General features: G+C 36.3%; 1 long non-coding RNA gene across 12 annotated transcripts in view; it reads right to left on the bottom strand.

Annotated features, from left to right (window-relative positions):
* LOC121094466 overlaps window positions 1–22,503 on the bottom strand; it is a 261,158-nt gene that overhangs the window by 130,018 nt on the left and 108,637 nt on the right. For all 12 annotated transcript variants that reach the window (XR_005829849.1, XR_005829847.1, XR_005829846.1 and 9 more), the window contains 2 exons: window positions 21,741–21,908; window positions 18,288–18,432 (listed from right to left, as the gene is read on the bottom strand). This is a non-coding gene — a long non-coding RNA (uncharacterized LOC121094466). The remainder of the gene's footprint in view (window positions 1–18,287; window positions 18,433–21,740; window positions 21,909–22,503) is intronic.

The following is a 22,503-nucleotide window of genomic DNA, read 5'->3' as shown; positions in this document are numbered from 1 at the left end:
CTTGACTTTTGGAAATTAAAAAAAAAGGATAAACAACTGTATAGGCACTTATGTCCAGAAGTACCTCTATTTTATGGGATTAGCTATTGTAAAGAAAATAAAAGCAAAAAACCCCACCAAAACTCAAACATATCCAGCATCAGGCATAACATAATTTATAGTGTCTGATGATAAAGTGGTTAATTACTGCTCTAAATGAATTGGTTTTTTGCTTTAAATCACAAAGCCACATTGGTGATACAATACATAGTTTAGTAATATTAAATACCTCTTCAGAACAGAGCCTGTCTTTGATACTAGAACACAATGTGCCACCAGTCAAGATAAATGAGACTGTTTGACTGTGAAGAGGTGGCGGAATTTCTTGAGCATTATCTGTTGGGTACCCCTTGTGTTAATTCTGTCATCCACATAAATTCCAGAAACATTTGACACCTCCGTAAGTATCTGCTGAAAAATCAAAGAAAACTTGAAAAGTAAAATAACACAGACAAGGAGTGAAATGTATACATCCCGTTCCAGCCTGTTAACATTTTCAGTTTTCTTTTAATTCCAGGGTGACTGAAACAAAGATTAAAAATCAAGGAAGAAAGAAAATGTAATTTCTGCTATCTGAAAACCTGTGATTTCTGAAATGCTGTTCATCACAGAAACAGCTGTCCTCTCCACCTGAAGTTTGTTTTTCATGAACTCTAACACATATAAAGTTTTCTTTAGAAGTTGCAGAGCTGAGAGGTGAAAGCATTAGCACAGATTGCTTAGCTAATTTTGAAACAATTAAAGACAATGCCAAAACAAAACATACTGACCTGCTGGGCTCTGAACGTAAAGAGAATTTTATTTCTTTCTCACTGTTTTATTGTAAGAAAAGAGCGAAGAGCCGGACTATAGGACTATACTTAGCTCTTGGGCAAACCTGTCCTTTGAACATTCTCCCGAGTGCAATGCCCACAGACTCATGGATGCAACAGGCTGAATTCATTCCTGAGACTGCTGTTGGCTCTTGTTCTGGCTGAATATGGTTTCTAGATTCTATTATGAATTCTGCCCAAGTAAAAATTAATAAAAAGGTCTCTACTTTGTTATAGCACTGCCATCAAGTTAGAATGTGCAGGTGCACCCTGAATTATGACACTGCAGAAAATAATTACACATTCTATAAAAATCTACTGAAGTTACCAGACACCTGAACATTTCCTCAGTTGCGTTGTTTCTGCATATTGTCAGAACTCCACAGAAGTGCTAACTTTATAGATGTGCTATTTTTCACAGTGATATCAATCTGCAAGCTTTCTTAAAGATTGGGGGGGAAGGAGCAGGTTTACATCCTTTGATATATGATTATTTGTCAAACACTTCAGCACATTTGCATTTTGTTTCCCCAGGTAATCTTACATACTTGTTTGTTAAACTCAAACCTGGGAAAAAGCATATTCATTCTGATGTGAAGATTTTAAGAAACAAGTATGCAAGCTAAATGGAGGCACAGTGGTTCTGAAGCATTGCAAAGGCCTATCAAATCAATCTTTAATATCAAATAGTCTGGCTGGGGAGACACATTACACAGTAAAAATGCTTCCATAAGTTTGGGAAGAAAGAGGTGAGATTATGAGAGATTAAAAGGGACCAAAAGGGATTTGTTTTTAATACAAAGTACAAGGAGTTCATAATATTTAGAGTATCACACCAATAGGCACTTTTACATAGAAATAAAAGTAAAATGTTCAGATAAAAACTCAAAGAGTATTTCATTAGAATATCTAAAATAAAATATTCCATTTTTTAAAAAAATGGAAATCTCAAAACAATAGAAGCAACAAAATAGTGGAAAATGTGGTAAATAATCCAATAAAGGATACAGCCACTTCAGACATATTTCCTTCACTAATCATTGTCCCAGCTATGGAATATACCCTACTAAATCTAATTTTATGCTGACCTTTATTGGAACACTGAACACAGTCAGATAAATCTACCAGCTGTTCACAGTAACGTGTCTCATTTGGAGAATCTTTAAAAAAATACAGATGGATGTCAGGACTGGAATCCTAGGAGGAGACAATGTGCACTGGACTTTCTATAGTCTAAACAGGAAAGGATGAGAGAAGACTTAAAATTTATGAAAAAACATTAACAAATCCCCATGTCCTTGCTTAGATAGACAGGAAAGTGTGTGTTCCAAATGCAAGAAGGGGGAAGGGGCTATATAAAAACCTTAGTAATAGAAAGAATAGGGAAGTACAAGATAACACTGCTCAGCAAGATTGTGATTCTCCATAGCCACAGGTTTTTACAGAGCAGACCAGATTTCTCACACAAATTCTGTAAGAATAGTTCATCTTGCCGTAGAGAAAAGGAAAAGGCTATATGATTTATTGATGTCTTTTCTAGACATATTTCATCTAAGACTATACAATGCAGGGAAGCTTATAATTTTTTACTACATTTCTGCAGAACTTTCCTAAGACAGGGTCTGACAGATTCAGCCAACGTCGGGCCTGAGATGGGACTGGCATTAAGGTTATATTAGACTACCCAAAATATTCAATAAATTACTTAACTCTTCACTTCCAGTCCCCCTGTAAGGGACATGATCACTAAAATTTTCCCTTTAATCTCTGAGGCATAGATTGTACTACAGGACACAGGAGACACAATGCGCTGTCAAGACAGTGCCCCCACACAGTACACATTTACTATTTCCTTTTGATTCAGGCAATTGTAAAACAAGAAAACCAGCCAGACCAAAATCTAGTCTCTCTTAGATGCTTAAGAAAATATAAACACTTCTAGTAATGCTTCATTATGTTAATTTTGAAAAGAGGTTATTTTACAGAGGGAGAGCCCCATGTTTTAAGCACTTAACAGAGCACCAAATGTACTAGCCCTGAAAAATGCTCCACCTCCTGTCTCCACTAGTGTCACCCTTGATCAGGAAAAAAAAGTGTCTGAACTATGACTAATGCTTTCCTCACATATGGTAAGCATCCCACTGAGAGTCTGTCACCAGAATAGCAATCTTCCCATCAAAACAACATCCTACTTATCAATCCAGTTAGAAGATTTTTTTGCTAATCCTACTTAGTCTGTTCTTCCTCTCCCATTCTATACAAAACTTTTTTTAGTACCACGATGTACAGTAGTGGGATTCAAGTTTCTTGTTAGCCTAATCTTTGTAATGGCTTTGGAATATATTTAATCCACCTAGAAGTGCATGGCCATTTGTGCATAACAAAAAAAACCACACTTGGAGAACAACGTTGTTGTTTCATTCAGAATATAAAACTTCCAGATAGTTTATATACATCCAGATTTGATTATGACTTGAGTGTTGAAAATTTTGATGCAGTCAAATTCAGGATCATTCAATTCAGGTCACATGGAATGTATCTACAATGAAGGGGAAATATCAGTCGCTTACTGCAGTACTAGGGAACATAAGTGATTAATATGCCAGCTAAAGAGCTGAGAATATTGAAGAGACTTAAGGCTGGCTCAATGGATGTTCACATTTGGAATCAGTACTACCGTCTCTCAGGTGAAAATAAATTACAGCATAAATATGATGCTGGAGTGGCTCATTTCTGCCAGCTTTGATGCAGAGACCAGAAGACACAGAGACACCTTATCCCCCTGCAGTTTATAAATACACTGTAAAAGATGCAGTGAAACTGAAGTTAAGATGTTATTTTTGTCTTGGTTCCCTGGATGTGCACACAACAGATGACGCTGCAGTTTTGTAAAAACATTTTAAAATGTGTGGATCTACTTTATACCACATCTTGCAAAGCACAAGCATCATCTGTTACAGTAACTTTCATGCTGCAGGCAATTTTAAAAGGAAGACATACACTCTGCTTATTGTTTTCAGCCTAAACATACATAAATAATCTGTCAGATAACCACATACATAAGAAAGAAGTATTTTTTGTATGCATAAAGCACCAGACTAGGACTAAGAATGTATATATGTACATGCACACAGATACGTATGCACTGCTTCAACTGGTTGCACAAACTTTAGAATTAACAATGGCAAGTTCTGTCACATAGTAAAACTGTTAGGTTAAAATAATACAGTACATGTTGTTCATTGCTACTTCACCCAGCCAAACCTTCCAGACCCATGACAATGCAGATTGACATTCAAATAAATTAAAATTAAAAAGAAAGAAACCACTTTCCTGAAATTGATTGGAATTCTACCAAGAACTGTATATTCCTTAATGGTTGTTTAAGATTCAACTTTGGAAGATGACAACAAAGGTTGTATTGGGTGTATGTGTCTGCACTGGGGTGACAGTTGAATATTCAGCCTGTCTTTTTGGAGAATCAGAATAGTCAAGACAAGTATATACAGTACTTTGCTGTGATACCAAATTTATGTTATGCAAGAGACCTCGCCCTTCCTCTTCTCATCCCCACCACCCAGCTCCAGAGATATTGGGTAATTCACACAGCACCAAACCCTGATACTTCTAAGCCAATGGCAAAACTCTCAGTAATTTGAACAGGACAAAGTTCGTTCCATTAACAAACTACAATTGTAAATAAATAAAATTAACATGTCCTCAAAGTCAGAAACATGACTCAGCTAACAAACCTCCTGGAGAAGATGAGTCAGTGGCAGACACTCCCATACTAATGTGAGGTTATCAAATGCTCCACAACTTGTTATTTTTCATTTCAGCAGGCAGTCATCTGTAGAAACTAAACTGGATTGTCTCAGTCTGCTACATAAACAAAAAGTTTTAAAACAATAATGCCATAATAGCCCTACATCCTTCAGGTTTGGAAAGTCAGAAGATTCTCTCCTGTAGCCAAGTGCTACTCAGCACCAGCTGAGACCAGAAAATCTTTGACAGCAGGTTGCTGATGGTGTATTGCCCAGCCCCAGCCAAAGTTAAAGCAGCTCTCAGTTGCTTTTAACCTAGCATCAGTAGGGGCACAGGTTCCAAAAATACATTGCCCTTGGCACCCTAGGGAAAGCTAGGATGTCAACTGACAGCACATCAACAACTTGACAGTAACAGTCTGTGTTCACATTCTAGTACCACAGAAAATGTGAAGCAGATCAACCACAGTGATAGCGACATTGCATTTACCCAGAGGTCAGAGTATATATGTACATAGTTATCACAGAATCAAAGAATCATTTAGGTTGGAAAAGACCTTTGAGAACACCAAGTCCAACCATTAACCCAGGAGTGCCAAGTCCATCACTAAACCACGTCTCCAAGCACCACATCTACATGTCTTTTAAATACCTCCAAGGGTGGTGATTCCACCACCTCCCGGGGCAGCCTGTTCCAGTGCTTTATGGCCCTTTCAGTGAAAAGATTTTTCCTAATATCCAATCTACGTGTCCCCTAGTGTAGCCTGAGGCCATAAATTATCATGGACTAGTTGACACAGAATACATTTATCTATTGTATTGAAAGCTAAGGTGCATTTGTGTGCATGTAAGTCTTAAATCCTGAGGGGAAAATTGAGAGAAAGCTCTTATCAACCCATTTCCTACAAGTGTCAAAGCCAGAGTATTTCCTTTTTATCCACTATGGCCCATATGTAGAGATGGAAAATGTGTAGAAAAGAAGTGACTTACAAGGGAAGCTGACTACCTCCAAAGGTAACATAATATAAACAAAATACTCTGAAGAATCCAGCCCCACCACAGCAAGACTGAACAAAACAAATTTTAATCCATCCTGTTTTCCTTTGCCTAAACTGTAGATTGCATATTGCTAAAGAGTATCTGCTGTTTTAAACTTCTTAGAGTTGCCAGGCAGAAGAATGAAGAGTTACGGCAGAGTCTGATCCCTTATTTGAAAGGTTTTCTGGAAGTACCTTTGGAATTACTTAGTGCTGACCAATTTATTGGCTGCTTAGGGTGACCTTAGTGGGTCTGTTTCTGGATAGTATAAAGGTGCTTCAGGGCTTTTCAACACGGAACAGTGAGTCAGTAAAGATCCCCAAATGGTACAAAATAATAAAAATTGGAATACTGAAAGAATTCTTCATTAAAAGCAGCACTGGATCATATGGTGATCATCAGATATCTAAATGTCATAACCGTCTACAGTAAATTTAAAGTTAGAACAGACAGATGCCTACAAAACAATTAAAAGGTACAAAGACATGCAGACTACATATACCTACCTTACAATAAGCGTTTTGCATAGATTTCATTGCAGAAACTATTACATAAATTTTCTAGAACAAATATTCTCCAACATCATGATGTGCCAGTATGCAGCGCAGTTTGAGGAAAATAAACAGAACCTTGTTGTACAAAGATATGTTTTGCCTTGCTGTGGCTGCATTTATATAATTTTCAAGGCATATTCTTCATATCCGAGTATGTTCTGTTGCTATATTAGCCATGTAGAAGGAAAAGGGAAGTTAATATAGAACAATTCTTATAGCTTTCTCTTACAGCTCTTCATCCTTTCACATTGCACAAAAAAAAGTCCAGTCCTTGGAACAAATTTGCAAGGATCTTAATATTGCCTTTTCCAGTGTTTTGGGAAAAACTACACTTTTTGGTAAATATTTCAGACTGCACTGAGTTTATAAATATTTATTCTGTGTGCATTCAGAATGTAAACTAATGAAATGTCTATTTTGGCACATCAGGTATTATATGCTTGCTCTATTGAAGAAATTAAATGCAACTAAGCTGAATGTCTGATGGTTGATTAGGCTCACATTTTGCAATTTATTGAAATAAACAGAATCAGAAGGAAAGTATAAACTAATTTTTCTTCAAAGACCAACAAGTCTATACCAATAAAGTGGTAAAGCTGAGGTAATATTAATAGCATAATTAAATTATAGTTGGAAAGTTTGATATTATTTTCACTTCTTTGCAGGTATACCAAGCCTGGCAAGGAGACTGTAATTTTGACAAGATTTGATACCAGTCATTTTCATTAATTATTCAGTAGCAAACCTCATTAGGCTTTCTGGAAAGTTGACCACTGTATGTTTCTAATTTCTAATTTTAATGTCATGGAAGAAAAAAATATAAGGAAAAAAGAAAAACAGGATTTACACCAAATCAAATTTTGCTTTTTGTAGCAAGATAGCTATGCTGTATCACTCTCTGCCTATTGTGATGGATTGATCCTGCATTTAGTTATTAAACTTTGTCACTAGTTTTCAGTGAGATTGGTACAGAACTTTAATTCCCAAAGCAACAAACCCTGAAGCTCTTCACAGGCAAGAATGAAATTTGCAAGGATGGGATCCACAGCAGGAAGTTTTTAAATTCTTTACCAGAGGAGAGCCACAAGACTTACTGCATTCAGAACAAGACAGAAGACACATTTCAATAAACATAAAAACAAAAAAAAAGGAAAAAGAAAGGAAACAAAAATGATGGGCACACTGAAAAAATGGAGACAAAAAGAGGTGAACAAATCAAAGAAGGGGAAAACCCAGAATTTTAAGTGGCCTGTGAAAAGCAGAGAGAACTGTACTACAGGATCAGCACTTACTTAGACATTGTTGCTTTGAGTACTCTGAAATAATTAATTGACTTTTCACAGAATCACTGAATGGCTGAGGTAGACTGACCTCTGGAAGTCATCTTGTCACATGCTTGCTTGAGCAGGGTCCCCTAGAAAAAAGTTGTCCAGGACCATGACCAGACAATTTTTTAATATCTCCAAAGATGGAAAACTCTGGGAAACCTGTGCCAATTCTCAGTCATCCACTGTCTTTTCAAAAGAAATGTTTATTTTCAAATTAAAATAGAGGGGAGCCTTCCTTAATGGAGTGGAATATTCCTTAGTGAAAGTATTGTTGAAATTGCTTCATGTGAATGAACAAGAAATGTTTCTTTTCAAAAGAAACAATTTTCAAAAAAAGACGTGTTTTGAAACATTGCCACTGTAATTAATTTTTTGTGTGTTTATATGAAAATTGAGATCATAATTATGCCGTGAATTATTAAAGTCAGAAATTACATTAAAAAAACCTTTGACTGTCATTGAATCATAGATTGTTGAGGTAATTACTATGAAATTTTGAATAATATTACATGAAAAAATAAAATGCTTAAAATGTTAAATATTACCTTTTTTCTTGAAAAGGCCACTGGCAAAGAAGAAAATAAGTTCACAGGAAACATTCTGACCCCTTTACAGCAAGTCAAGGAACCATTCTCTTTACAACTCAGGTCCTCATTATTTCTTTTCAGACAGAAATGCACCTCTTTCTCCAGGAAGTGTACTACTGCCCTCACGTCCTACAGAAAGAACTTTTCAAGGCGTAAGAGCTGCCATGTATTCAATCTGGGTTTGTTCCCTCTTTTTATCGTAGTCAGAGTCACTTCCACCATTTGAATCTTCCTTAATATCTCATTTCCTTTACCATATTGGAAAGGGTTTAATTCAATTGGTTTAGTCTTCATAGACAACATCCATGAGGAACACCTACAGAGGTTTGGCTTTATCCTACAGCCTCTGGAAATTTTGCAAACTACTAAAAGACTATTGTGGGTGGCGGGGTGGGGGTGTCTCTTATCCCCACAGCTATAAAGAATATTTCAGTTCTTGTTCTTATTATCCTTTAGGTTAGCGCGCTGAATATATTGGCTTCATTAGAATCCAAAACAGTAAGTGACAAATTCGTACTCACATCTAGTAGTATTTATGGAAAGCCACAGGATTATAAGCTAACTGTTGAAAATTAAGCATACTTATCACATTGCTATTTGACAGTCTATCCTTCTCAGCTTTGTTGGCTTTTGTCACATCAGAGGTCTTCCTGAGGAATATTTGCTGATCTTCATAGAAGATGGGTGTCAGAGACATGAATTACAAGGTTAGTCAAACTGCGCAATACTCTGACCAGAACAGGATGGGAGATAAATACCACTTTCTTAATGCAAGTGTTGTTGAAATTGCTTGATGAGAATGAACAAATTAAAGTGAACTCCTAATAAAGTTTGTTTTCAGGCAATTCTGCAAATTATTGCTGATGACTATGTAACTTGTTCCTGGCTACAGATTTAGTTAATAGCAATGTACATAAGAAACTAGGAGTGGTCCCACAAGACACCAAAGTTCAAACGAGGCTATGTGGCAAGTGACAAGAGTTCTTTTTTCCCCTTTCTCATTTACACAGCAATAGCTTTTATTCTAAGGCAACGTAACATTTTTGTTAGATGGTTAGGTATTAATATGAAGTAGGGGGATTCAGAAAATAAATTATATGGATCTCTTATTGAATCCTTTTGACTGAAATGGATTAATATATTTCTTACTGTCATTCATCTCAAGGTTTAGAAAAAAAGAGCAGTGTGAAAAACCTGGACCCCTCCATACAAAAACCTCTGTAAAAGAAAAGAATAAATCTCTGGTTGATGTTAATAGACCTGACTTACTCTGATACACCAGTTTTATACAGATTTCACAAAACTAACATGTTGATTCCACACCACAAATATGTAGATTTAAACTTAAGATTTAATAAGATGTTGCTAAAAGACTGAACTCTCTTCTGCTCACAAACTGTCTATGGTCAATAGTAAATCTGTGAAAAAAAACTTCAGCATGGTATTAGAAATAAGTGCTATGTTGATTACTCATGTATTTCATCAGCAAACAGAAACAAGGCTACAGTGATATCATGAAAACAGCTAAGCATATATTTAAGGTTTGAAATCTAACATTCATAATCTGGCCTGCCTTTTTAAAAATGCAGTCACATTAGCTCAGGGCCAAATACCATTCACCTGAGATCTTACAAGCAGACCCTTTTCTCCCTTTAACTTTGCTTTCCATGTGGTCCCACTTTTCACATAACACCGTGTCTATGCCAGTCAGGTGAATGAGACTGTTGGTTTTATTTGTCCGAAAATACTGGATTACGCTGATTTTTAAGGAATTTTTACAATTTACTGAAGGCAAAAGTGAGTGAACGGCCCATGTGTGGTTATATAGAAAGATACCTATTTGAAGGAGTGGGGAGAAGAGAAAAGCACCTGGCTGGTACAACCAAGGCTGGTTCTAGGGGTGCACAAAGCAGGTGCTTGCCTGGTGCTATGGAATGACCACCCAGGGCCTAAGCACCCCCAACCACAGCCCTAGCTGATCCCCTCCCCACTCCTGCCTTTGCTGCCAGGGCGGGAAATGCTACACCGAGTGAAACAGGAGCTCATCAAGGAGTTGGGATTGAAAGAAAAGACTTCATCCACCAGTAAAAGTTACATTCCCGTTCCATCCCTCAGCACTAGCATGAATATGTCAGGCCCTATCTTTCCCTTTTCCCCCCTGACTCCCCCAGGGTAGCCAGGAAAAAAGTACTTTAAAAGTCTTGGTCTACCTTAGGGCAACCCCTCTTGAACCATGGAGCTCAAATCCCCATTATGCCACATTCTCTTATATTGACGATCTCAGCCAGGTGTAGTATAAGAAATATTTTAACATCTTGAGCATACGAGAAATATTTTTGTCTACTTTCATATACCAGTGGTCCTGCATTATTTCATCTCACTTCATTGCTTGTTTAATCTAACACAGCAAACCACATCTTACAGGATGGAATACACTAGACATTTCAAACAACCATTCACTGTAGCTTGCAAGTTTACATAAGATAAGGACTCTATTCTCAGAAGTCTTCTATTTAAGTTTCAGCATTTGTATGTTTGTTTATTCAAAATTCACGTGAAATTTCAAATGCTTAAGTTTGTGGAGGACATTTTTTTTCCAGCTATGATAAGGAACAGCTTTTCTACTGACAATACAGTAAATAGAAAAAGCTTAATATTTTTTCCACTATTTCTCTGGCTTGCATCTCAAATTCAGAGTAACTGTCAAAAAATTATTTCACCATATGCAAAATCCCACTTAAGTTGCAGTAACTATCTCACTTTACTGTACTGCTTATCTGCTTACCTGCTGTTAAAAGAAAGGTTTGTTGAACCTAATCCTCTCATCTTTGAATCATGACAGAATATCAAGCCTCAAACCAGTCAGTTGAAAACCTGGAATAATTTATAATTGGAAATGCTCCTCTGCATACATAATTTTCTCCTCAGAGATCAAGGAAAGACAGGCAGAAAACCAGTCTTATTTCTAAAAAATTATGCCCAAACTAACAGAACTCAAATGATCTCTCTGTGGAGCTCATACGTAGCTGTGTTGGTTCCCTTATAAACACTTCTGGAGCGAAGAAGACAGAAGATTTTGTAACAAGGAACTTAACATTTCCTAAAACATTGGTGCATGTTGTTGCAAAACAAAAAAAATGAAAATGGTGTAAAGATATCAACAGAAACACTATCTAAAACAAGTTTATATTCAATTGTTGTCTCATTTTCTAAGATTAGGTGTGACAATAACAGAAGCTGTAAATAGTTAGGCAGTTAAGAGAGATTTTCCCATAAAATCGGAAGATAAATAAAGGTTTTCCTTTAAGAAAAAAAAAAAAAGAGAGAAACAGATCAAATGTATAAAGCTACTGCAATATATTTATATAAGCAGGTTTATTAAAATTATGTTTAACATTTCCCAAATATCTATCAACCTAAATATTCTCCTTGATCTGTTAAAATTCACAGAGGCTCCAGAGAAGAGAAGTTCCCAATTTGTTCAAAGCACACAGTGAAAGAAAGTCCTTCTCTAAGGAGGTTGCTGTCTGTAGGAAAGAGGGCAGGATATGGGTCAGGATCCTCACCCCGTCCCACTTACATGTATTAAGGAAAACAGAGGTACCGTCTGAGGGCTGTGGCGTCTTGAGACATTGAGTTTGGGTTAAGAAGCCCTCGATATCACTGGGCCTGAGCACTCATTCCTCCCGTTACACGTCAGCTCCCTCCTCTTAGCTGCAGTGACGAAGCCATTTCTGAAGCCACACTGTAAATCAGATGATTGAAATGATCCGGACTAACTATTAATCTGGTTTCCGTTTGGAAAAGAACTGAAAGGTCTTTATAGCTTTAATGGTAGTGGAAAGGGAAGAAACAGCAGGAGAGGGAACTTCAGGTTTTGACTGGAAATGTTACCTATCTAAATTTTAACTGGGCAATTCACAACGGCAATATTTCTGCATCCTACAGTTGTACTACAGTTCCCCTCCAGCCCTAAGCCTTTCTATAAAACAGAGGGAGGATAAGTAATTCAACTGATCATCACCTCTCTATTCTGAACAGCCTAATCTGGTCTGACACAGCTACAATGGATGTCCTCACACAAATGTCAATCTACTCTATCACATTTTTAGTGTTCTTTCTGGTAGCAATATCATTTTTATACCCCTGACTATAAGAGCAACAGTAATGTCACACATTTTAGGCATAAAACATGCTAGAAATATATCTTATCTTTTAGGCCAACAATCAGCTCTGCAGAACTCTTAGCACAGAACAGATACTACCCGGATGTTTTGGGTGTCGATCAGCAAGATCGGCAGGTCCCAATGAAATTCTAAAAATGCAAAATGGGAACACACAAAAAAACTGAATCTACAATATCAGCAGTTACGTCCCCAGGAAGGGAGAATTTTTATATACTTCAACCAAAATGCATAAACTCAGAAAAATTATTCACCTGCTAATTCACAGCAAACTTCTTTAACTGAAATCCCGATCTTATAAGCCTCCCTTTCTAACCCAGGGAAGATTTCATAGCCTCCTGCTTCACTGGGTTAAAGAGTCCCTTGGTTGTAAAGATTTCTCTAAGCTGCTTCCCTTCATGAGCAGTAGATTGCAGTGGAATAATTTCTCTGCAGTATTTTCTTAGTGAAAAGGTCTGCAAATTGATTTTTCACCCTTCACCCTCCCTATCAAGATACAAATTCAAAATAAACAAGCCAGACTGTCACTGAATGTACGTACATCTTGTTCCTCAAGTGGCTTTATAACAAAGCAATATATATAAAGTATTAGACTTGCATTAATAATAAAACCGACATGAAGAGCTCACAGATGCATTGGGGTGTTTCATAAAATTTCAAATAAAGACCCTCAAAAATTTACAAAACCCCACACTTCACTAAACTGGGAAACCTAAGAAGACTGAAAGTATTTCCTCCCCCTTAAACTAAAGGAAGGCATTAGATCTCTTGTCCAGTGGGAATGCCCAAACAAAACGTTTCACTATGATATTCTTAACACTGTAATATTTTTACAAATCTGCTGGTGCTATGTATGCTCCGTAGTTAAAATATTTCATCCTGCAACTATGCCATAAGAAAGAGTGCATTCTCAGAGGAAATCAGGACTCAAACTATTAAAATGTTTCATACATTTAAAGAAATTTCTCAAATGACACCTTGAAATGAACCCCACAGGTAGAATACATTCCCTCAAGAAAAAGTACCTATAACTGTCAGTTGCATTCTGCTGAACTTCCTGACTGCAGCCTGGAGAGTTGATAAAATCTGTTAACTAAATGCCTATTTTCAGGCTAAACAACTGTGACAACAAAATGCTTGGAGATATTTTCAATACACATGACATCTTTCTTCATAAATATCTGTTCGTACTCAAAAACAAAAAAAAAATCTAGTACTGGATGACTTTGCATCAGATACTTTATTTTAAAGAAAATGTAAAATGCAAATTAAATTTCTATGTTATTATGCATAAGATTTCCAGAAGATGTCCCAATTTTATATAGCTCTGAGCATTGTCCTACAGAAAGTGCACTGAAAATTGGTACTCTGTGCTACCACCCACTAGCCTAGCTCTCACTGTGATTTTGACCAAGTCATTCTACCTTTTTCTTTTTCAAAGACTGACTGAACCTCCCTACTTGCAAAAATGAGATTATAAAAAATATTTAACATCACAGAGAACTGATGTGACTTGTAGCATGTGGAAAGCCATTTGTAGTTCTAGAGCACTAGTGAATGCTAAGTCCCATCTTTTTCTTGCACAAAACATGAAGTAGTGACCTGCAGCACTTGAGAAATATGTGAGACCACAAGTGTGGGCACCCACTGTTTCATGAGAATGATATGCCATAAATAACTGGCACTTTGCATCCTTATTACTTTTTTCACCTGATATTCAGAATGGTTGTTTGCCTCAAAAAGAGCACAAACATGTAATTTGTACTTTGCTGAAATAGCTTTTCAACTGCAACAGCCGTCAAGCAGTCTGAATTTGACAAGTTTTACAACATGACAACTTATTAAGTTGGAATACGCTAGTCATTTCAAACAAACATTCCATTGCATAAGCTAAGGATTGAATTCTTCCAGGTTTTCTATTTAAGATTGAGCATTTGCATATTTACTAATCTTAGACTAGAACTTAGAGCTCTGTCTGACCACAAAGCTGTATCCTTTGATACACAATAAAAAGCTCTTTAATCTCCTTCACTATTTGAACTGCAACAGCAAAACTGAAGATTTTGCTAGGATTATTCCTTCATCTCTTCTTTAACATTAGAAAGTTATTTCAAAACTTGTCCCCCCGCCCAAGAAAATCCTTATTCATCTATTAAGTTAAAATACATTTCATTAAAAGAATGTTGATTTCACTTGAAATACCTCTCCCAGTAAAGACTGATCCCTCTCTTGTCAGAGAAATTTTATACTAATAACATTTATGGGTTTTTTTCAGTATTAATTAGGGAAATTGTTGCAACTATATCAATTGTCTTAAAAAAAAAAAAAAAAAAAAAAAAAAGCTATAGCTTCTGGGGATACATATACCTTCTGGCATATCCCAACCTGTTCTGGACTCGAAACAGTACTCTTACCTCAGCAGTAGAGACTACTTTTGTCAATAAACATTCAGCATTTTTCATACTTCCAGCTGTACAGATCGAACTCTGCTCCCAGACCAGCATAAACAGGAGTCAAACCCCAATTTGACAACGTTGACAAATTTTAGACCATAAGAAGAAGCTAACTCCTGGCTGCATTTACACTGGGAAATTCAGGCATGCTTGATACATTATCTTGTTGGCACAGAATTAGCACTAGTTCGCAATACTACGAGTTTTAATCCCTGAGGACAGTCTGAGTCCATGAAAAGATGGCTCTGTTCTAGATCAGTTTAAAAAGATTGTCAGGAACACATTTCTTCTAGCTAAATGACCTTTGAACTAAATAAATACAGAAATCCAAGATGAAAAGATTACAGAGGTCTCATTTCATGGAATATCAGAGTAACAGAGAAATTAATGTCCTGCTATTTACTTGCCTATCACCAAATTTTATTTTGACGTATTTCCTGGTTATGAAAATCTGGCAAATAATCCAGACAGTAGTCCAAATTACTGCAACTGCTATCAAAAGTTTAAGGACTCTGTACCATACTGCAAGGAGTTTCTCGAAAGGCAGTCCAAGTTTTACATTTCAAGCCTTCTGGAATAGAAATGTAATCCTTTACAATATTTAGTATTCTTTCAGTTTTGCCCCAAGGTTCTGAAGGACATAGCAAATACAGACGTGGAAGGGCCTTTCACACACCCTCCTTCACTTGCTAGTGAACCTTTTCATTTAGGTTACTCTTGTATTGACAAGCCCCAGTAGTCAACCCTATAACCTATTAATAAATTCACTGCAGTTTCTGCGATAGCATTAGATGCCAGTAATTGCCCAATTTATAGCAGCAGATGCCATAAAATACTGTGAATCTTACTGGTATCTAATGATTTACCTGAAGCCAAATTCCACTGTTAAATCCATGAAAATATTTTTCCAGTACTAATTTTCATTGTAGGTATTTGCTATGGCAAATAACCAAGCTGCTGATCTTTAGTTTCCCTCCCCATAACCAATTATTTTGACTCTCTAGGACATCAAAGGCTGTGACTTAGAGACAAGAGGAGCATATTAAATATATGCAGAAAAGCTTTTTTTAGAGCATGTACTCACACCTGTAGTCTATAACCAAGCATTATTTTAATCAAGTGAGAAAAACAGAAAAAGGAGGAGGTTTGCGTGACCAATTAGAGCTAGCCAACACTATTCCAATATTGAATGAGTAATAGTTACTCTGCACTGAAAAGTTTGCAAACCAGAACTTATTCCTTGATATTGGTAATTATTATGGAAAGACCGCTAATTTCAAGAGAATACTGCACTCCTACACAAATTGCAGAAAAGAAAAATGATGTTAAATTAATTAGCTATAGGATAAGGTATGAATTATTTACTAAGCTTGATTCACGTGCATAATTCTTCAGTCAAGCATGCAAATCAGATCAAGCAATTCCACACAATCATATGATTACTAATTTCATATGCAATTACTTCATCTGTGTCTGTAGTTGCAGTATTTAGAAGTACAAATGTGATATATTCTTGTTTACATATTTTACAGATGGCTAATTCATTTTTAGAGCCTATGAACATGGAGTTCCAATACCCAATTTTGATACTTCTGATATTAAGATAAGGCTGCATGTTCACAACAAAAGTTTTCATCTACACTGCAGAAGAGTACTTGCAACTCCTATCTTTCTTTGGTTTGTAAGGCATAAACGGTAGTGGGTTACATATCAGAGGGATTTTTGTTAGTGTCAGAAAACATATCGCAATTATTTGTTTGGGAGAGGGTAGAAAGAAATGCAGAGCAGCCTTTCACTTAAGTCCTAACAATTGCTACCATTAAGACTAATTGCTGCTACTACATTTGATAGACTGCTAACAGAGTTTACTTCTGAAATGTTCTTTTAGATTCCTACGTAGGTATGAACTTAGGAGAACTGTATTCAGTGTTCAGAATTTCTGCTGATGGTTATATTCAACAGTCTGTTCTTATTTTCAGTTTCTATGACTACTGGAGCAGCACTAATTTCTTGAAATTGAAAGGAAATAGAATCCAATTGGTATATTTAAACAAGACATGCAGAATTTTCTTGAAAGCTATTCCAGCAGGGAGAGCGTATATATACACATATATCTCCATTTTAATGCAAGAACGCAAGCATGTATCTCCAATTTCAAAGATTTAACAAAGCAGAGAAAAGCACAATTTAAACTGCATACTTTTTATGTAATACTAAGAAATTTTAGCCAGTATTGAAAGATTTCTACTTTGACCTTTTCCAAATGTTCACTACAAGCCATGTGATTTATTTTTTTAGTCAGATGAAATAACACAATAAAAAGAAGAGCATAAATACCGTGTTTCTTTCTCAAAGGTTTTCCTATACATCCTATATGCTTTCAGCTTACACGGCTTAGGATCATTTTTTTTCCTGTATCACACCTGTTACTTAATTTGAAATCCCCGAATCTAACACAAGGAAGCACTAATATATATGCAGATGTTGTGAGATTATGACTCATTGTATCGATCTCAATGCTACTAGTCATATATTCGTGTAATGTCTTTCCTAGTAACTCCAGTTCCTTTAAATACATTGTGGTCTTAGCCACAAGGAGCCTAATGACACCAGAAAAGCACACTGCCAGAATAAGCAAAATCCATCATACCTACTGAAGGTATTTCTAATTGAAGAAACAAGTTATTTTTTTATGCTGTTCCTATATTTTTACTTGGCTTTAAGCTACCAGCTTTTAAAAATAGATTTAATTTTACTGCATTTTAAGTATGCACTTACTGGTTTCACATTCAAAAGAATCCCTCAGACACAGAAAATTTTAGGTACAAAAAATTATCCCTATGATGAGCCTCATTGCTGTGCACTGGGCAGGCACACAGCCGCCACCAGCCAGGCAGCCAGCACATGAGACAACCTGCAGCACTGGACAGCCTGCACAGCTGCCAGTTAGGGAACTCGGAGTTCTGAATAACCACAACACCTCCCAGCCAACCAGCTTGACATCCTTCATTTCATGCCAGCTGGCTCACCTGTCCAGTTTCCCTTCAAATATTGATGAATTGACATGAAATACGTGTATGTTAAATCAACATTTTTCAAGGTACAGCTGTTCTGCCAGAAAAATCATAACTGGATTTAAAATTAAGTACTGGAAAATAAATTAGGAGTTTTCTTATTTAAATCAATACATGAGTGAATCCATCCTTTCTCCTCTAGTAATTCTCTCATCCCAGTTTCCCTTTGTGTCAAATCACTTCTTTTCTTTGAAAAGCCCTTCAGAGGGAGCAGACAATACAAAAAACATCTAGGACACAGTGGCGGAATGTTCCTCAGTTTCTTTCAGTGAACATCCTATATTAAACATTATTCTGCAACCCTGAGCCTGACCATGTACTACTACCTTATAGAACTTCAGACACATAAAAAGCTTTCCTGGCTAACAGTGAAATATATTTTCTTCTTTATCAAACCCTCAGCTATCAATATCATGCATCAGTTGGGTAGCTCCATGGAGACAGTCTTTCTTACCTTTTGCTTGTCCTGAGGAAGAAAACGGTGAAGGCCAGTCATCTCAAGAAAAAAAAGTCATACCACATTTGGACTCACTGCTTGGCAGAATGGAACACCACGTTCAATCAGTTGTTCTGAAATGGCTTCTAACAGGTCTGGGAAGCTAAAACCAAATAAAAACCTGTATATTAAAATTCTAACAGATAGCAATCATCACATTAGTTGGGAAAAAAAAGAAAAAGAAAAACCATGTATTTCACAAGCACTCATATGTGTGCATAAGTTAGATCACTAGGCTTCTCTCACCCTACAAAATTTAATTAATATGCTAACAAGTGCTTCTCATCATCATTAGCTGAAGGCTGTGATATACATCCAGTCCTATGGCTTCCATCTACGTTAATGGAAAACAGTTCAGACCAAGCAGCCTAAAGTTTATCTATTTTTATTTTTGGTAGAATGAAAATAAAATTCTGCTGCCTTCCATTGTTCTCCTTCTCCCACCTTCCCATCATTTAGCACCCAAAAACCTTGACAGGCTTTATGAATGCGGTCCACCTTTTCCTCTCATGTGCCACCTTCCACTTTGGGGATGGTGAGGTAACATTGGTCTGAATTTTTTTTAACTCTTTCTGCTCTGATGGACAGAAAACTTGGCGAGTGCTGCATGGCAGAAACTAGTGTTCTCCTCACTTTATTATGTCCATCCATCAGTCTTACTCCACCTGAGATGGAAAAGCAGTGTTTGATAAGAAGTGTCCATATACAGTCTTGCCATTTCTGTAAGTGCTCAGAGAAGAAACTCTCTATAACTGACATTTGTAAACACCTAGTTACAAATATACACTATAACATCTATAGACACTGAAGTGTTTTGTTTTTTTCTGACAAAAACAGAAATAAAAGCTTAAGCAATGAAATTTCCCTTTTTTACAGATTAGGTAGCAATATATTGTTATGCTGCTATCAAAACCAATCAAAATATGTAAATATAATATCTACACATGATGACCAAGTTAATATGCCCATTAGAACTTTAATATTAATCTTTCCCCTGCCCCCCCATATAATTCATACAAATCAGAGTAAAATCCACAACTTTCAAGATATTTAGCTTAAGCTTTTGAGCCCAAATCCAGCAAACAACATAGGAATTGTCCGTTTGTTTTAGTTATACATGTTAAACATCTTTTGTTGGATTGGAAACTTGGACTTGTAACTTTTGTCATCAACATCCCTTTCACTGGTTATCAAACAGCTCTTGAATTTGGCAACTCTTTGGAGAATCAATCAGATAAAGATAATCACTTGCTCTGAGGAAGAATAAGGCTACTGGGTTTACCTCTACCACACGTAATATGGGAACTCAGATAACACCATTCTGATACTATGTTTCCAAGATACATACAAACATTTTGCTAGCACAGGCTTATCTCTGGCTCAAGGCTTATATGTAATTATGGCTCTAGGGTAGAAATAGAGGAGCTTTCTTTAACAGTTGCAAAGGTAACAGGCTGCCAACTGAAAAGGAAGGTAGGAATCTTGACAGATATGAAATGCAAGAACTTATGCAATAATGGCATACCGTAAGCATGCCACGTGGTTTGTTTGTGTAACAGCTAATGGAAGATTTTACACAGCAAAGTCTCTCCCTCAGGAGACAAAAAGAATAAAGCTGACTACTGACTAGAATTTACCATCTTACTTCAAAATCTAAATAATAAGCTGTTGTGAAATGTACATGTCATTAATTACAGTTAAAAATAACTATGTATGTAATTTGCTTTTGAGATGCAAATAATTAAGGTGATGTTATGCTTTACTCTCACAAACCTTAACATTCTCCCCATTTCATTAAAAACTTTACTATTGGAATTTCAAAGACAGGGAAACCTATGATTGTCCAGGAGAGGCAAAGAAACAAAATGAAAAGCAAAGAAAGAAACAGTAAAAGGAGTTGTGAAATTAATCAGTCAAATGGTTTATGTTAGGATAAATAATTTTGCTCAATGTGGACTCAAAATGGCAGATTAATTTAGTTGACACAAACATTGTTCTAAATGTATTTCAAGAGTAGTAGGTGTTTCATGTGAATCTTTGATTCCACATGATGGAACTTCATCTAAATCACAGCATGGCGGGCAAGTAGCCTGTGCTCCCTACTCCTATGGCTGAACCATATGTATTACATTATTTTTCCTGAGAGATGAATACCAGCAACAACTCCATCCCAAAATTTTTACATCCTGAAGATATGGAGGATTCTTCCTTCTGTCAGCCCTTGACCCACTTCGCCGACAGAGACACCAACAAAGGCATTTAACAGAGCTCTACACCACAAAAGCTGACTATTTAGCTTTTAGGGAAATCAGACACTTTACCACATAAATTTATGGCTTTGTAAGTTTCTCATTATTCCACCACGTAGCTTTTACACAGCTACAGATGAGTTCTGGATCTCAGTGAAAGACAATGGGATACATGGTCATTGCCAATGTCACTTTGGAAAATGAGATTGAAATTATGTTACTTCAACACTTTAACATAACAGCTGACAGTCACAGCATTCATAAAAATTAAGACAGAATTTTGTTGTAGACAGTTGACTCAAGACAGTTTATCATCATCTTGAAAGGGGTGCAGAAGAAAACACAAAACATCCACAGAATTCCAGCTTTTTAATCTTATTAGGCTTTTCTTAAGACGAAAGCCTGTTTTAATGTATTTACTTAAAAACATCTTAGCAAAGAAAAATAGGATGAAAACTAAATTATCTAGAGTGCTGTCATCGAATCTGGCTCCAGACAAATCCACCCAGCTTATCTAGTCCTATTGAAACATTTGTTATTGCTCTAAACATGAGAAAATGAATTCCTGATTAAAGAAACTCCAGGATAAAGTAGTACAGGAAGCAGAAAGATATTGAAAATCCAAAATACGGATTATAACCCTGCACAGTAAATTCATAAATTACTAGAGCCCATTACTACATGACTCTATTTCTCAATCCAGAGAGGCTGTCAACTGTATCTGACTAATTCAGTGTGCAAAACAATCTCATGAATTATGTTGGTGGCATTACGCATTTTCAAATTATTGGGTGGGAGAATCCATGGTTTTACCCAACCCCAGTGGAGAATAATTATTGCTAGTGCATGTAGAACAAAATGTAATTAAAAATTTAAAAGTCATAAGACATTACAGCTACTACACCTCATCTAATTTCCGTAATCTCACAAGTTCTGCATACAGAGTAAACCTAGGCACAAGAAGGTTTACTGCACCAAAGTTACAATCTGTTGCAACCTTTTTATATTGTTTGGGTTTGTGCTATGATTATGCTTACCACTTGTACTATTGCCTCTATACTGAAGTCTGTGTCCTTTATGTTTTCAGAGACGTATGATTCAGTATTATTGACCTTCATGAGGCACAGAATAGAATGTTCACGAAATCACACATACTACTTACTGCTTGAGGCCAACAGGTTCACTCTTTAATGAATTATTCCAGCTCCAGTGATATATCAAAACCAATCTGTTTGCTATTTTCAGTTACAAAGACACCTCCCCTCAACTACCACAGTCACAGAGTGGCTAAAGTGGAGCATGTTTGATGTTTAGATGATAAAGACGAAAACTGCAGGCAGGAAAACAGAAAACAAAATGGAACTTCAGTTAAAATGCTAGCTTTCGTTTCCATTTCACATTATGATTATATTACTGGCCTTGAACATGTTTTTTCTACTTTTTTCACTCCTTTCTTCTTTCTTTTATTTTTTGGGGGCCTGATTGCCCAAATAACTATTTTAAATGAGACTTACTTGTTCTAGCTTCTCTTTCCAGGAGTCTGTTTTACAACATTAACAGTAATAAGCAAAAAGCAGTAGATGTTAAAATCATAATACACACAGGGTGAGACAGAGATTAAGTCTGAATGATAAATCCTTGAACTGAAGAAATCCACAAATGGATGCCCAGGTTTCCTTCCTGGTATCATTATACACTAAAGTTATTAATAAAAATGAATTACGACTAAGTAAGAGAATTTCAGTCCCACCCAAAGACTCTCTTCACTAGGATATGATTGAGACATCTATAAAGTTTTGAAAGATTTCTTATTCTAAATCACAAAACATTTCATGAATCAACGTCTTCTGGTCATAAGACTTAAGATAGGACCAAATTAAATTTCTTTTCTCTTTTGCCATGAATAAGCATATTTTAAAATGCAC

The sequence above is a fragment of the Falco naumanni genome, chromosome 10 (assembly GCF_017639655.2).
Source record: "Falco naumanni isolate bFalNau1 chromosome 10, bFalNau1.pat, whole genome shotgun sequence".
In the NCBI taxonomy this organism is placed as follows: Eukaryota; Metazoa; Chordata; class Aves; order Falconiformes; family Falconidae; genus Falco; species Falco naumanni.
This window is presented reverse-complemented; position numbering and strand designations above follow the sequence as displayed.